The sequence below is a fragment of the Megachile rotundata genome, chromosome 7, assembly GCF_050947335.1.
Source record: "Megachile rotundata isolate GNS110a chromosome 7, iyMegRotu1, whole genome shotgun sequence".
NCBI classification, from domain to species: Eukaryota; Metazoa; Arthropoda; class Insecta; order Hymenoptera; family Megachilidae; genus Megachile; species Megachile rotundata.
Window position 1 is genome coordinate 5841695 of NC_134989.1, and position 15241 is coordinate 5856935.

The 15241-nt window shown below is 35.0% G+C and overlaps 1 long non-coding RNA gene across 3 annotated transcripts in view; it reads left to right on the plus strand.

The window, feature by feature from the left end:
• The window catches only part of LOC143264900 (uncharacterized), a 30751-nt gene extending 20014 nt beyond the window's left edge, over window positions 1-10737 (plus strand). For 2 of the 3 annotated variants that reach the window (XR_013038882.1, XR_013038883.1), the window contains exons 2-3: window positions 9174-9855; window positions 10296-10737. This is a non-coding gene — a long non-coding RNA (uncharacterized LOC143264900). Of the gene's footprint in view, window positions 1-30; window positions 359-9173; window positions 9856-10295 lie in introns of those variants that run through there. The other variant, XR_013038884.1, reaches the window with a different exon arrangement.
• Window positions 10738-15241: the final 4504 nt, after the last annotated feature.

The following is a 15241-nucleotide window of genomic DNA, read 5'->3' on the forward strand; positions in this document are numbered from 1 at the left end:
CCTCTTCGAAGCATTTTCAAATAAAATAAGAGAAAAATTCTTTCGACGCAATAGAGTGATTGACAGGTCGCACACGTGTGGAATTAATTATTAACGAAGATAGTGTGCGAGTATCGCGATCCGCAGCTGCGGCATAATATTATAGTGGCGTCATTACAAAAATGATGGGGTAAAAGAAAAGGCGAGAGAAGGAAATTTTCTGAACAATGTTAAATTTTTATAACTCTATGCAATACGTGCTTACGTCGGAGGATACTGTTCGATTACCCTCAGTTGGTTTACGTCCGCCGAAGGTAGAATACCCGTTGAAACGCAGACATCTTTGGAGTGGAATATTGAAGTAGTCTGTGACGGTGATGTAAGTGCACGAATTTATATTATATTAAAATTATACTACCAACAGGTAAGGAGAGTTATTTGTGAAATAAAAAGAAGTCAGACAGACAGTTAACTTGGTTAATAAGATTTGTTAACTAATTTTGAATTGCTATACAATGAACGTCGTAACGTTGAGGTCGCAAGTGAAAAATAATAACCCGTCACTAAATAAGAAAAGTTAATCGTTCCTAACAGACTCTTAATTTATCGTATAGAGAGCAGAACAGTGAAGTAAGATACCGATGCCTTTAAAAGCTGAAAAATGAGAATTCAATGGAGAATAATGTTTTTTTGTGGATTTTAATAAAATATTAAATATACCACTGCAAAACCTTCGACTGACGGAACATAGACTCTTAGAAAGTCGAACGCTACGCCTCTGTTGCCATTCAATATAATCAGTTGCAGTAATTTCTGCGTTGCTACAGACGTTTCGTACCAGTTAGTATTATACCTGCAATTATAGATATTAGTACACGGCTAAATTGGACGACAAATATTACGACTAGTGTCAATTGAAAAAAAATTCTTTTTAATGGTTCATTAACATTTGCAAGTAAAATCTTTGGACGGATGATTAAAAAGTCTGCGACTCTAACATAGCGTGGTAAATAATGATACTGTCTCTAGAATATTGAAATTATATAGCATGTTCTATACGATTAGGACAATAACGACAACGAAGGCAATAAGCTATGATAATAATAGTAAAAATCAATAGAAATATAAAAAATATATAATATCATGAACAATTAATTGTTCTTAATCTTTAAGTGCTTACGTTAAGTACATCGAAATGGTGCAAAAATATACACCGCATTTTTGAAAAATAGATTATCAGTTAGTATGATGTCCTTTGGGTATTTTTAGCAATACAGACTCAAAGGCGTTTGTAATCAACATGAACTTGACGATTAACAATTAGGAGGACTGATTTTGTGCAAATAATATTCCAATACATTTACGTTGTTAGTGGGATGCTGCAAGCGCTGTCAATCATATGTTCGGCTGCAAGGTTCATCCAAAACATGTATCCCAATGTGGAAGTGAGTAGTAATAGGGATAACATTGTGTCCCTGATGTCTGATAACCGAAGCACCGTTTCAGACAGCTTTAACAGACACAATTTCTAAATCCTTATTATAGATGTTTTGAAAAAAAAAAATGATTTCCATGCTAAGTGATATAAAGTGGTACAATGTGAATTACTCACGCAAAATAAATGAATGCTTAAGGCAATCACACCAAGTATAATGGTGACAACGTAGGATATTTTGCAGTGGTTGTTTAAGTCACGTGCAAATCTTCAAAGATATACGTAATCAGTAAATAAAGTAATATATTGCGGTTATGTAGAAAGTGGTTTAAGCCAGAGGCCATGATAGGGTCTCACTATACGTCAGACATTATCTGTCGCCTGTTGGTAAAATTATCAGGTGCAACATTCCACTTTAAAATGAATATTTTACTGACGTGAATATTTTCCATAAACAGATTGGCATAATTAAAATTTCATTAATTATAGGTACTAACAATTACTAATGATTATAGGTAATTTACTAGAAATGTTAAAAACTAGTTTATTTATGTAAGATTATATCATGTAGTTACTACGACATCATAAATTAAATATAAGGGAAAAGTAGTACTCGTGATTGTAAGAATTCAAACAGGAAATCAAGCCAATAAGATTTGCTCGGATGGCTGTCTGTCTTTTGTTGAAGAATGATTGAAAGGGGTTGAAAGTGATAGTTCATCGGAAGACAACGAGAAAAACGGTTCTAATTAACATATTTAGAGTTTTCTTAAATTTTACATTGAATATTCTGTTTAAAAACATGTTATAAATCATAGTTTAATTGTGTTAACAGTCCGTGTGTAAAGTTTCTATAGAATGTTTATCAAATCTTACATGATATTAAAAATGTAATATCATGTAAGATGCAATAATATTTGTTTCAAATATATGTATGTATTTTGCATGCAATAGTGAAATGTAAAGAGTAAGTTGCAAGAACACAATAAACAGTAACTATAATAATACATTTTATTCATATTCCTTGCTTCATCGTTATTTTTAATTTACTTATGGACAGTTTGTATTCTGATTATATTGCATGCTATACGTTAAAAATAAAAATGTAGTGGTATCGATAACGGAAAACTCTCTTTACATAAGTGTATATATAAGTATATAGGTTAGCATAAGTTAATTTAAAGAAAAGGCTGCGAATCCCTGATTTAAACATTTAAATTACCATAGGATGAAATATGTTAGTAGATATACATATAAAAGAAATATACTCACTGAAGCGCCATTCGATGTACAGCAACACCACTAACTATGTAACTGATACTTTTACTGTTTGCACAATCACGTCGAACACACGACGCAGAGGATTCCGCAAGAACGGCTTTTTGGAAATAATAACTAAGAACGATAAATACGTGCATTATTAAACACATGGAATAGATGGAGCTAACGATCGCAATTGCTTCGTCTGGTGCTCTTAGTTTCATGAGTCAATGTTCAAGACATAGGTGCATGCTTAAAAAAATAAGTATACAAAAAGGATGTATTTAATACAAAACAAAATTCTGCATTTTTTTTTTAAAATCTGTAAACAGATTTCATTTCGCACTTCTGAAAATTGCATATTCGGTGTCTCGAAACTGTCTTCAAAATATGCGTTAGATTGTATGCTTATTTTCTGCATTCTCACATTGCATAATTTGACTTTCTTATTTAGTTAATTAAACATGTAGAAGAAGACATAAAGAATAAATTGTGTAACTACTTATTTTTTATAATAGCCTCAATCAACACAATCTGTCTGCTTCGCACTCTTTGTCATGTGATTTAATCTACAAAACAGAATTCTACTGTCGCTTTTAAAAAAGGGAGAATTCTACTGTCTCTTTTATTTACAGGATATAACACGTCACTCAATAAGTCTCCGGTCTAACTAAGAAAAACAAATTTTTTTTTAGAAATTCCACTTTAATCGTTAATATACGTTCCTTCCAGTGCGATACATTGATTCCAACGCTCCTCTAACTTTTCAATTCCCTTTATATTAAACGATTTGTCTTTGCCCCCAAAATAAGCTTCAGTTTCCGCAATCACTTCTTCATTTGAGCCAAATTTCTTTCCCTGGAGCATTTTTTTCATATCTGCAAAGAGCCAGTAGCCGCTGGGGTCCAAATGTGGGGAGTACGGTGTGTGGGGAAACAATTCAAAACGTAATTCATTCAATTGAACCATCGTGTTCATCGACTTGAGACACGGCGCATTGCCTTCGTAAAGCAGCAAACGCGGCACCCACTTTGAAAGCAATTTGCACATGTCCAAATTTTCATGCAAAATTGTGAAGACACTACCTTCTGATATCTTCAAGGCATCAGCTATCTCACACAACTTAAGTTTACGGCCCTTTAAAACTATTTTGTGACATTTTTTATGTTTTCCGGAACGACTGCTGATTTTGGGCAACCAGACCGTTCAGCATCATCGGTGCTTGTATGACCGAGTTTAAATTCAGCATACCAGTCAATGATAGTTGATTTCCCTGGTGCAGAGTCCCTATAATGCTTATGAAGTCACTTTTTGGCTTCAACAGTATTTTTTCCGATTAAAAAACAGTGTTTAATCAACACACGAAATTCCTTTCTATCCATTGTCTTCAAAATTACGAAACTAGGGGTACTAAAATGACTGTAACTTCTAAACTATTGGTCAGAATACCATGAAATTTTGACACATACTGTTTGAAGGTTAGTATTATTCGAAAATAACGTGGGTCTGTCACCAGTGTCGCCATATATGTGTCAGACCGGGGACTTATTGAGTGACGTGTTATGTTATTTCCCACTTCTGAAAATTGCATATTTCTTGTCTAAAAGCAGCATTGAAGATATGCGTTAGATTGTATACGTCTGTTTATTTTATCGCACTCTCACGGTACCTAATTAGACTATTCTATTTTGTTAATTAAACGTGCAAAAGAAAAAGTGAAGAGGAAATAATATATCTACATAACTTTTAGAATGATTTGAAAAGCAGAAGCTAACTCTTAAGAAGATTAAGCAAAACGAATATCATTGAATACGAACGATTCATAATGTAAAATCAGTCACATCACAAATTAAACCCTTCCCGTGCCATTTATTTATCAGATATGTCAGTCAAGACTATTCAGGACTATAACATTAAAACGAAAAAAGAAAACTAAAATGTTCTGCGTATTTTATATTCAGGGATCCTTAATAATGCAACTTATAGTTGGACCTAAATTTCAAGTTGAAGAGTATTCAAAATTTGAGTAAGGTTTGTCACATATGAACTGTACGTACGTCACGAGTGAGATTCGTCAAAGCACGGGAAGAGGTTAAACATTCTTTCATATTTCAAACATACATCGTTTATTTAAGACTCGGTTTTACCAAGCAATTTGAAATAAACCAGCGATATGAGAACCAATCATAATCATTAGCGACTCCGTTCCAACAAATATGGTTACGTCGATTAACATCGCAAAATATATCAGAAGATTTTTGGCAATTGGATGTTGTTCTGCGTCAATGAAGAATTCTGCATCAACTGGAAACTTTACTGTGCGAGATTCGTTTAATGGTAAAATTTTGTCCAAAATAATAGGAGAAATGTGGTATAGTATCATCATGCACGCGGAAGGGTAAATAAAGCCTGAAAAACTTATTATCTATACACTGTATCAGATTCAGAGTTTCAAAGCATTCAAGATTTCTCTCACTCGCAAAAATTATTACTGAACGTTTGCCGTGAGAGGCGTTCACCTGCATGATTCGAAGTAGCGCTTCATTATTCATCTTCCAATGAAGCCTGATTTGATCTAGAAATCCTTTTACCTGCATTTTACAATAATTAGATAAATGTTCTGTTAACTGGACTCAGTTTCCATAGGGAGCTTACATCGTTCATTAGATACCAGGTTATGTGGTATCTTGTACATGCGACCAGTGTCAAGGTTAAAAATGATGCTAACCGTAGCAGATCAAACAGATTTCTCTCTATAGTGAAGAAAGCTAAAATCTAGAATATTAGTCCTGTCACGTGTTGTTTGAGAAATTCAGAGTCAAAGCTTACAAAATAGTTTTAACCCTTTGCACGAAAGTAATTTGACTGTTTGCAAAAAGCAACTTTAAAACTTATTTAAAAAGTTATATGAATTCTTCTGAGGTTATTATTTCTCTACCAATAATTTCCACTATTGTTTGTTTCACTGTGTTTATACACCCCACGTGTCGTATTATAGAATCGTTTAAAAAATGCTTATTTTAAATTATTGTATTAAATAAAATGGTAACTGAGAATCACCTCTTAAGCGCAAAGGGTTAAGAATGTATCAATTGGTACTTGAAACGAATTTGAATAGCCACACCTGAGCGGTTATAAAGAGCCATGTAAGGAGGCTGATGATGCCACTTTGCAAAACTCGAAGTTTCCTGTTATACGGCCAAAGTCCTATAAGCGACATAAAGAACATACACCACTTGTAATCGCTATTCATGGTTGACATCGCGTTGCAGTGGCTCAGGAAATACTGTCCTCCGAGTCACCAAGAGACCCTCCATGTCACCTCGCTTTTCGCAAATGTTTCCTCTTCGAACAATTTTCAAGTGAAATATAAGAAAAATTCTTTTGATGCAGCAGAGTGATTGACAGGTTGCACGACTGTGGAATTACTTATTCATACGAAGCTGTGTACGAGTAACACGATCGGCAGCTGCAGCGTAATATTATAGTAGTGTCATTAAGAAAATGACGGGGTAAAAGTAAAGGCGAGAGAAGAAAATTTTCTGAGCAAAATTAAATTTTTATATTTTTATGCAGTACGATGTTACGAGGGAGGATGCTGTTCAAATTGCTCTCAGTCGGTTTACGTCCGTCGAGTAGTATTGTTCAACTTCCCTTCTGTGCCTGACTTTTGTATGTTTTCGTTCTATCATTGTATTTTGCTCGTTCATGGTAGTTCTATTTCGCGCAATAAGTTGTTGCCTATACCGATTAATGGCATGAACAGTCTACGCAACGAATCCGCTTCAAGTAGCATTCCGCTGGAAACACACTCTAGGTATGTGAGGGACAATTAACCCTTTGAGTACTGAATTATTTCAAGATTTTTATGCCCATGGGACGGATTTAATTTGTGGCTCTATGGATTAACCCTTTGCGCTCGAAAGGTGACTCTCAGTCACCATTTTATTTAATGCAATAATTTGAAAGAAGCATTTTTTAACTGATTCTATAATATGACACGTGTGATGTATAAACATAGTGAAACAAACAACAGTGTAAATTATTAATGGAGAAGTAATAAAACCTTGAAAGAATTCATTTAACTTTTTAACGAAGTTTTAAAGTTGCTGTTTGCAAACCAAATCAAATTACCTTCAAGTGCAAAGGGTTAATATATAAAAGTAATACATGCTTCTTAAATTCAAAAGCCGAGTGAGACTCGTCCTCCGTAACTTCGCCCAAGTAAACAGATGACGAGTCTCACTCGTCAAATGTACCCAAAGGGTTAACGAAACAGTATTCCCAATTGTGGTTGATCTTTCATTCAGAACACTGTTTAAATGTGTTGTTAGTTTGTCCGAAATTACTGCTGTACATTAATTAATAATTTAACAATTTCTGTTCGCGCGATGGGTAAAATATAAACTATTTATAGTTGTTTACGAAGGTTGTAAATCTTCGTCGACCCATGGCGTTTCCAGAACCTGTTACAGTAGTGGAATATTTTTGATGTTAATATTACAAAGTAGAATATTTATTGTAAAATAGAGTTTATAGAGTGGCTCAGTTTCCTCCACACTGGTGTGCCCAGGTCAATGAAGGATGTAATCAAGCTAATTTAAGACTGTAGTTAAAGCTAATTTAAGACTGACTAGTTGCCTCTAAACAGCCAGAAAAGAAGGCAAGGGAGGAAGTTCAAGACGTGAAGGCGTTGCCAAAAGGGACCAATCAGGACAGATTGTTATTTGTAAAAAAAAGTGATTGGTGAGATGGTTCGACGAATGAGATTGTAAGATTTTAGCCTTCACTCCAGGGTTGTAAATAACGTTTCGTTAATAAGGTGACCCAAACAGTTAAGTGATTTGGGTCCTTCAAAAGAACTAAGTAATGGGACACATTGCGAGACTGCTGAATGACCGAGTCAGGGTGCCTGGTCCGCCGAGTGCAAGGATTTTCGTAAACACTGCACACAGCAAGGGTGCACAGTTTAGGACCATGGACATAAACTTCTTTAAGGAAAGATATATTGGCGTTAGAAAGATGTGCTTTTCTGGCCTGTTAAAAGGCTATTGTCAATAGTTAAGAATGTCAAGCTGTAGAGACGTCCATGTGGTCTTAAGGGGTAACACCACTCTAGAGCCCGAAAAAGAGGCCTAACTTTGACAGTCTTTTTTGGAAGAACGATAAACGGAAAAGAATTTCTTTTCAGAGGGTTTATTTAACACATATTGAACTACGACAAAATAATTTTTGATTGTCATTTTCGTACAAAATGGAGGCGGCACAGCCGATCGACGGAAACAGCTTTTGTAAAAACACTCCTACGGGAGGACGGATTTCTCGTTATGTATGAGTCGTGGGATAAAAAATCAAAACAATTTAGAATCCGTATACCATTGGCTGTAGAAGTACGTAGGGGTTTTTTGATTAATCAATTTTTGTGGAAGTTATGCGTATTTTAAGGAATGAATCGACTTTTTGCATGAAAAATGAGCACTAAATTGTTTATAAAAAAAAAAATTTACATTCAATCAAAAAACGGCTACGTACTTCCAAGGACAATATTGTTGTGCAGCTACTGTAAAAATTTCAATTCAATCCATGCAGTAGTCACCGAGAAATCCGTCCTCCCAGTATGAAGAAATTGGTTTCGAGAAAAACGCGTTTGAAGTTTCATGAACATTTTGATCCTTAAATTCTCTGTTCACCGCTAATCTGCAATGCCTGTACATTTGGCTATCCAAATCAGTGTTTGTCATCTTCTCTAGCTTTCTGGATACTTCTGTTTGTTTTGTAGGTAACAAGTAAACTTATTATTTTAAATGATAACAATAATACGAAAGCGATGAATTGCAACATACCGCGCGAGTACTCAGTGCGCGCTCTGAGGCGCTGCGGCAAAATTGATAATTGAACCATTTAAAATTTGTTTTCCACTATAAATCAAACGGCATTCTGTTCTTAAGACCCTAAAGTATTGTTTTAGCAAAGAAAAAAAAATCGACTTTCTGAAAATCCTAGAGTGGTGTTACCCCTTAAATATCCGTTTGAAATTGCAAGAGTAAAGCACTCTTAGGTTTGACAAAACACCCATAAATATTACGTTAATAATATTCCGAGCCACTCGAAATAATTTCTAAACTTCAACTGTAGGAATTTTAAACTTTTAAGAATAATGGAATCTGGAAATTCATGCATACGAAAACCTAGAAATATGGGTTATAGTGATATATGTACAATGTACATATGAATCTGGAAGTCCAAATGTATGAAGTGCAGAAGTCGAAATAATTTAGGTATCCAGTCATTAGCCATTTTGTACGAAATCAATTTAAGTCACATTCTCATAATATGTATCTATTATGTCATCACAGGACATCTCAAACTTTCCACTATTTCGTAATTGATCATTTGTCATCGAACAACCCGATAACAATTGTGTTTACCGGTTCCCGAACATAAACAGATTAAATGTGTATCAAGGAACAAAATAATTAAATTGTTTCTCTTATTTCAGAACTGACAAGCTAATTCGGACTCGATGAAACGTTACAGAAGCGAGCAGAAATCAGAAACGGGCTCATATAATAAAAATCATAATCGAAAGCTTCAGGTACGGCGAACGCGGAGTTCGGAGGATTCGACTATTTTAACGCAGAAGCAGCGTAACAGATTCCAGTTCTGTGATTTATGCACCATTTCAAAGTGAGCAATCACTAAATTATTAGTCATTAGAACCTCAATCGGTACAATTGATTGTTCGACACGTTAGGATGTTCCTTTCATGTCTTTCCTTTGTTACTAACAGCTTACCTATCTGCAATACCAGTAAAAACTACAGAACTGTCGATTGATAACTTACGATATCTAACGACTATACATACATTTAACACATATTTAATAGATATTTAATTACTATACATTTAATAGATATTTAAATTCTAGATATAGGGAGTTTTAACTATGAAAATTCACTTGACTTAAATTTCCTAAACATTTAAAAATTATTTTAAGGAAACAGTATTTTCCCTTTATTATTTTTAAGGGTATTTTCAAAACATTGGAGGTGCTGCTCGAAGTATCGTCTTACTCTTTGTCACCAATCAGATACTACTCCTGTGAATCTTATACATAATGTTGAAAATAGCAAAAATAAATGCAGAAAAATGTCGGTAATTTGTTGATAAGTCGGTAATCAAGTATGTATATTTATCTATTATTTATACGATACCGCTCGTTTCAATTAGATTCTCAAATGTTAAAATAAAATAATATCTATATAATTATTCTTTACTGTTCTCTCTTCAATTATGATATCGTACACGTATATTAAAAGATTTTGTGTTTCATTTAGAGTTCCTTCCTTGTTGTTTCACGTTTTAAAATAAATTCATTTTGTGTTCAAATTGTGTTAATTGTGTTGTCTTATATTTAATAGTTTTCAATATTATGTTATAAATCTATACTTCCATTTCCATCACATATTTCGTACTCAGTCCGAACACGTATATAAGGAAAATAGAAAAATAACAAACAACTGAACTATAATGAACACGTATAAAGTACTGCCCGGATTCTGTCGGTAATTAATTGATTACACTTCAACGGTAATATACCATCAGCGAAGTTTATATTGTAGTTCAGCATATCACTGCTACATGGAGCTGCGTCAAACCGGCATAAGGGGACGTTCATATTAGGTAAGGACCTGTCAATATAGCCTAATGTGAACGACATTTAATTAAAGTTCCGCGTATCACTGCTGGAGCATAGCACGGGCGTTCCACAGGTTAGTAATTAAATGCTAAACAATAAGTTTAATTAAGTTATATACTGTATGAAAAGTGGTCAAAATAAAGAAAAATTTATCAACAATCATTGTGTATTTATTGCTACCTAACAAACCCTACAGAATAAAAATTTACATATTCGAGAGAGAGAATTTGTATCAAGAAGACCAATTCCTGGAATTTGACGTTATGAGAATTGCAAGAAGTGGCAGGAAGGATACCTCCTCATAACTTATGCTCTCCTGATACAAATTTCCAAAATCGGCCGGTGGAATTTTAAAAATCGCGCCAGGGAATTCTTGGAACTTGACGTTATGAAAATTCCAAGAAGTGGCAGGAAGGATACCTCCTCATAACTTATGTTCTCCTGATACCAATTTTCAAAATCGACCAGTGGAATTTCAAAAATCGCACCCGAAAGAATTCTTGAAATAACGTTATAAAAATTCCATGGAGCACAAAGAATACCTCCTCATAATACATGTTCTCCTGGTACAAATTCTGAATATTTTTTATTTTTTTTATTTTTGAAAACTTGGGACAATTTCTGGGAATCGGGATGACGGGATTTACAAGCAAGTAAATATGCAAATACATGTGTGTACTCATATTTATTTTCAAACAATTTTGTACATCAAATGACTTAATATATTTTATTAATAGATAGATACATTATTAACACTTAATTCTAGGACGAAATTATCATAATAATATGTACATATTAGTGTGAGCTGTAGTACAGGATCTTGTAGAAAGCTCATAAAAATCAGTTGTGAGAATAAAAATAATGTAGCAATTAATTTGATTCTAAAAAGTTGAAGGAAACTGTAAGTTATGGAAAAAAATATGATGAATACATAAATCCGACCATTGCTTTCTTACGCTGTATTAAATGTCGTTCACATTATGCTGTTTTGACATGTGTAACAACCCTGGAACCTAAGTTCAGATAGTTACAAGCGCTAAAAGGTAAAGAGCGGCTTTTACCCCTAAACGACTCGATTTCGCAAGTAAAGATTGTGGGATTCGTGTGGTGTGCGGTTAAGGAGTGAAATCCACAGGTCAATATCTTTCAACAATAAGATTTATTCAATAAAACGATAAGAAATGAAATTAACAAATAACAATAACAACAAATAAAGAAAAGTATATAGATTATAAATGATTAATTAGAATAGAGAAACTAAATAGATCTTGTTATAATACTAATAATAGAAGTAATAGAATTTGATAAATTAAACAATATGTAATAGATAATTGAAACTCGCTATCTAGTACTTTATATTGAATCGTATCTGAATCGGATCTCTGATAAAACAACTTCGCGTTCGTAATATTAACTAAATTTGATACTTGATTTTCGTATTCGAAGTTATCCATCAAAATAATGAATCTTACCTAAATGTAATTCGGTTTCTAGATATATATATATATATATATATATATATATATATATATATATATATATACACTGCTCAAAAGAAATATGGCATAGAAAAATTTTAGGTAAAAATTGGTCAAATTTGACTGATGATAACTCCGTGAAAAATCATCGCAAAGTTATGCTCTTTTTTTCAAATTAAAGCTTGAAATCTCTACTTTAAGACCCTGTAGTTTGATTTTAGATTTGATGCATCACTACCACAATAACACCGTAAATGTGAGGTCATGTTTGCTATATTGAAAATTACGAAGTTTGACGAAATGCATGGACTTGCCACATTTTTTTTTGGTGATACTGTTTACAGCAGCATAAAGTACAAACCTTCATCTTTAATTTCCAGCATATGAAAAACCGCTACCATTTTTTCCCGCAAAGATACAGAACTTTAAAGAAACCCTTGCATTTATGGCTATACCACCGGCATTAGCATTACCCGATATGCATCTCGGAGAGGTTGCTGGACAGATTTTGCACATCATATGACTCTAACAAGAACCTATTTTTTCATATATTTGTGTGTGAGTATCTGTGTGTGTGTATGTTTGAATTCTAATAACGCGTGTTTCCTCCGCGTTGTTGAATTATCCCTTGCAGCCTATTATTCATGTTAATGCAAGCCCTAATTTCTTTTTGTGGAATGTCATTCCAAAATTGAGTTAAGACTTGCGACAAGTCTTATAGATTGGTAGGTTGTCTTGTTAAATTTCTGTAGGGTTCAAATCTGGACTTACTGCAGGATGTGGAAACAATCGAATTGAATTGGGACTACAAAATTCGAGAATGATTCTCAACGAGGTTTCTCGACGATAATTCATACACACACACATACACTCACACATAAATACACACAAAAAAAGGCTCTTGTCAGAGCCATATGATGTGCAAAATTTGTCTAGCAACCTCTCCGAGGTGCATATCGGGTAATGCTAATGCCGGCGATATATGCCATAAATGCAAGGGATTCTTTAAAGTTCTGTAGCTTTGCGGGAAAAAATGGTAGCGGTTTTTCACATACTGGAAATTAAAGATGAAGGTTTGTACTTTATGCTGCTGTAAACAGTATCACCAAAAAAAAATGTGGCAAGTCCATGCATTTCGTCAAACTTTGTAATTTTCAATATAGCAAACATGATCTCACATTTACGGTGTTATTGTGGTAGTGATGCATCAAATCTAAAATCAAACTACAGGGTCTTAAAGTAGAGATCTCAAGCTTTAATTTAAAAAAAAAGAGCATAACTTTGCGATGATTTTTCACGGAGTTATCATCAGTCAAATTTGGCCAATTTTTGCCTAAAATTTTTCTATGCCATATTTCTTTTGAGCAGTGTATATATATTTATTATATTTATTATATTATATATATATATATATTTTATTTTCGATATTTTATTTTATTTTTCTAATAAATAGTTTTGTATACGAAATTTCAGTTACGCTATGATGTGCCTACGTGCCGCGATACTCGCCCGAAATCCTTGAGATCAGCGCTAATCCTAGAAAAATAATTTTCACAAAAAAAATACACCGACTTCGAAATGCACTAAAAAGTATAAAATAATTTCTATTTCCTAATGAAGTAATCTCTATTTCATTGAATCATACAATTACGTCACAGATATGGATGAAATCTATTTACTCGTTAGGTAGTATATTAAATACATTTCAACCTTTTCGGGGGCGGCGCAAAATTAAAAGCTTTTCTTGAACACGTCAACCTTTGGATAGCCGAACATAGGCAATGCTTGTATAGCTATTTCTTTTTCTATACATATAACTCGGCAGCACGCCGCGAAGTAGGTGTTAGTGCGTATAGAATGTAACTATGGTCTATCTAGCCCTTTGCGGACGGGACGGTTCGAAGTGAACCGTACCGCGGGGCCGAGCTCCTGCCAGGATAGTCATTAAAAACTGCCAGCGCATGTTTCTGCTTAAACGTGGTTTTCGTTCATAGCATTCCAAGTCAAATTCTGGACATATTATATGTACATGCACAGATTTACGTGCATGCACACATGTACGCGTTTCTCGGCTCTATTAGTTGTTTTCGCGGAACGCATATATGAGTTCTTCCACCAATTTGATGATTTACGCAAAACGCATATATGCGGCGGTAGTCCGCAAAGGGCTAGATTCATAGAGTATGCAACGGAAAGACTCGATCGCCGCATATACTATAAAGATAGAGCCCATCTGCCGCAAATTTGGTAATTCCCGCGTCGTGGGCTCCGTTTATAGGTTCTTAGATCCATGGCTTCCACATGCGAACGAAGTCGATTCAATTTCATTTATATCAGAAACGTTACGAAATGAAGATGCAGTAGTTACATTTACGTATATTACCAGATATATCTATAATGGCTCGTATTCTTTCTCAGGATTTATTAATTTCCAATACGCCATACCACAATCAACTGGTTATTGGCAGGAACGTTTACTGAGGTATTTTTAATTTTGCGCCGCCTCCGAAAAAGTTGAAATGTATTTAATATACTACCTAACGAGTAAGTAGGTTTCATTCATATCTGTTACGTAATTGTATGATTGAATGAAATAGAAATTACTTCATTAGGAAATGAAGTCCTCGGGTTTTTACCCTTCTAACTTAAACTAATTTCCCTACGAGACAAAGCCACCCCGGTCACACTTTGCAGAACCTGCCCGTGAATGGCAAGCCAGGTGGTCTACAACCCACGATATGACGATCTCGATTTCGCGCTCTTTTACAAATATATAGCGGTAATTGAGGGGGCTTACCAAGGTGTCCAGACACTGGGCGCAGAAACTCGGGATTTCTCCTCTCGGATCGATAATAGAAACGTCAAAAAGCACTCGGCAATTGCCAGATACAGAATAGGGATCCGCGAGCCCTTGCGCCGGTATTAGGACACCTCGTAGCCTACCCCCATCCTCTGCCGGAGTTTCCGAATTCTGTCGAAGTCTTCTTCGGCAGAGCTTCTTCCGTCTCCGCAGCCACTCTTCTTCTATCGTAGGGCCGGAGCGGGGAAGCGGCAGGGAATCGGCATTTTCCTTCGGCGTACGTCGGTATCTCGCTGGGTTCTCTCCTCTTACTCCGCTGCCTCTCTTCGTCTATCGGATGATCCGAGCGGGTAGCGGCAGAGCAGCGGCGTTTTCCCTCAACGTACGTCGCTCCTTCGTTGACAGTGACGTCATTCTCCGGCGGTACATATAAAATAGTATAGCGGCAGAATTTGTTCTTACGATATTATACGCGCTTCGTTCTCTCTCTAGACGGTATCTGACGGCGACCTATGACCCGTCCGGTCTCCCGAGGAGGCTCCTTGTGACGGGTATAAAATACCACGTCACAGCGTAGTCGGTGAACATACA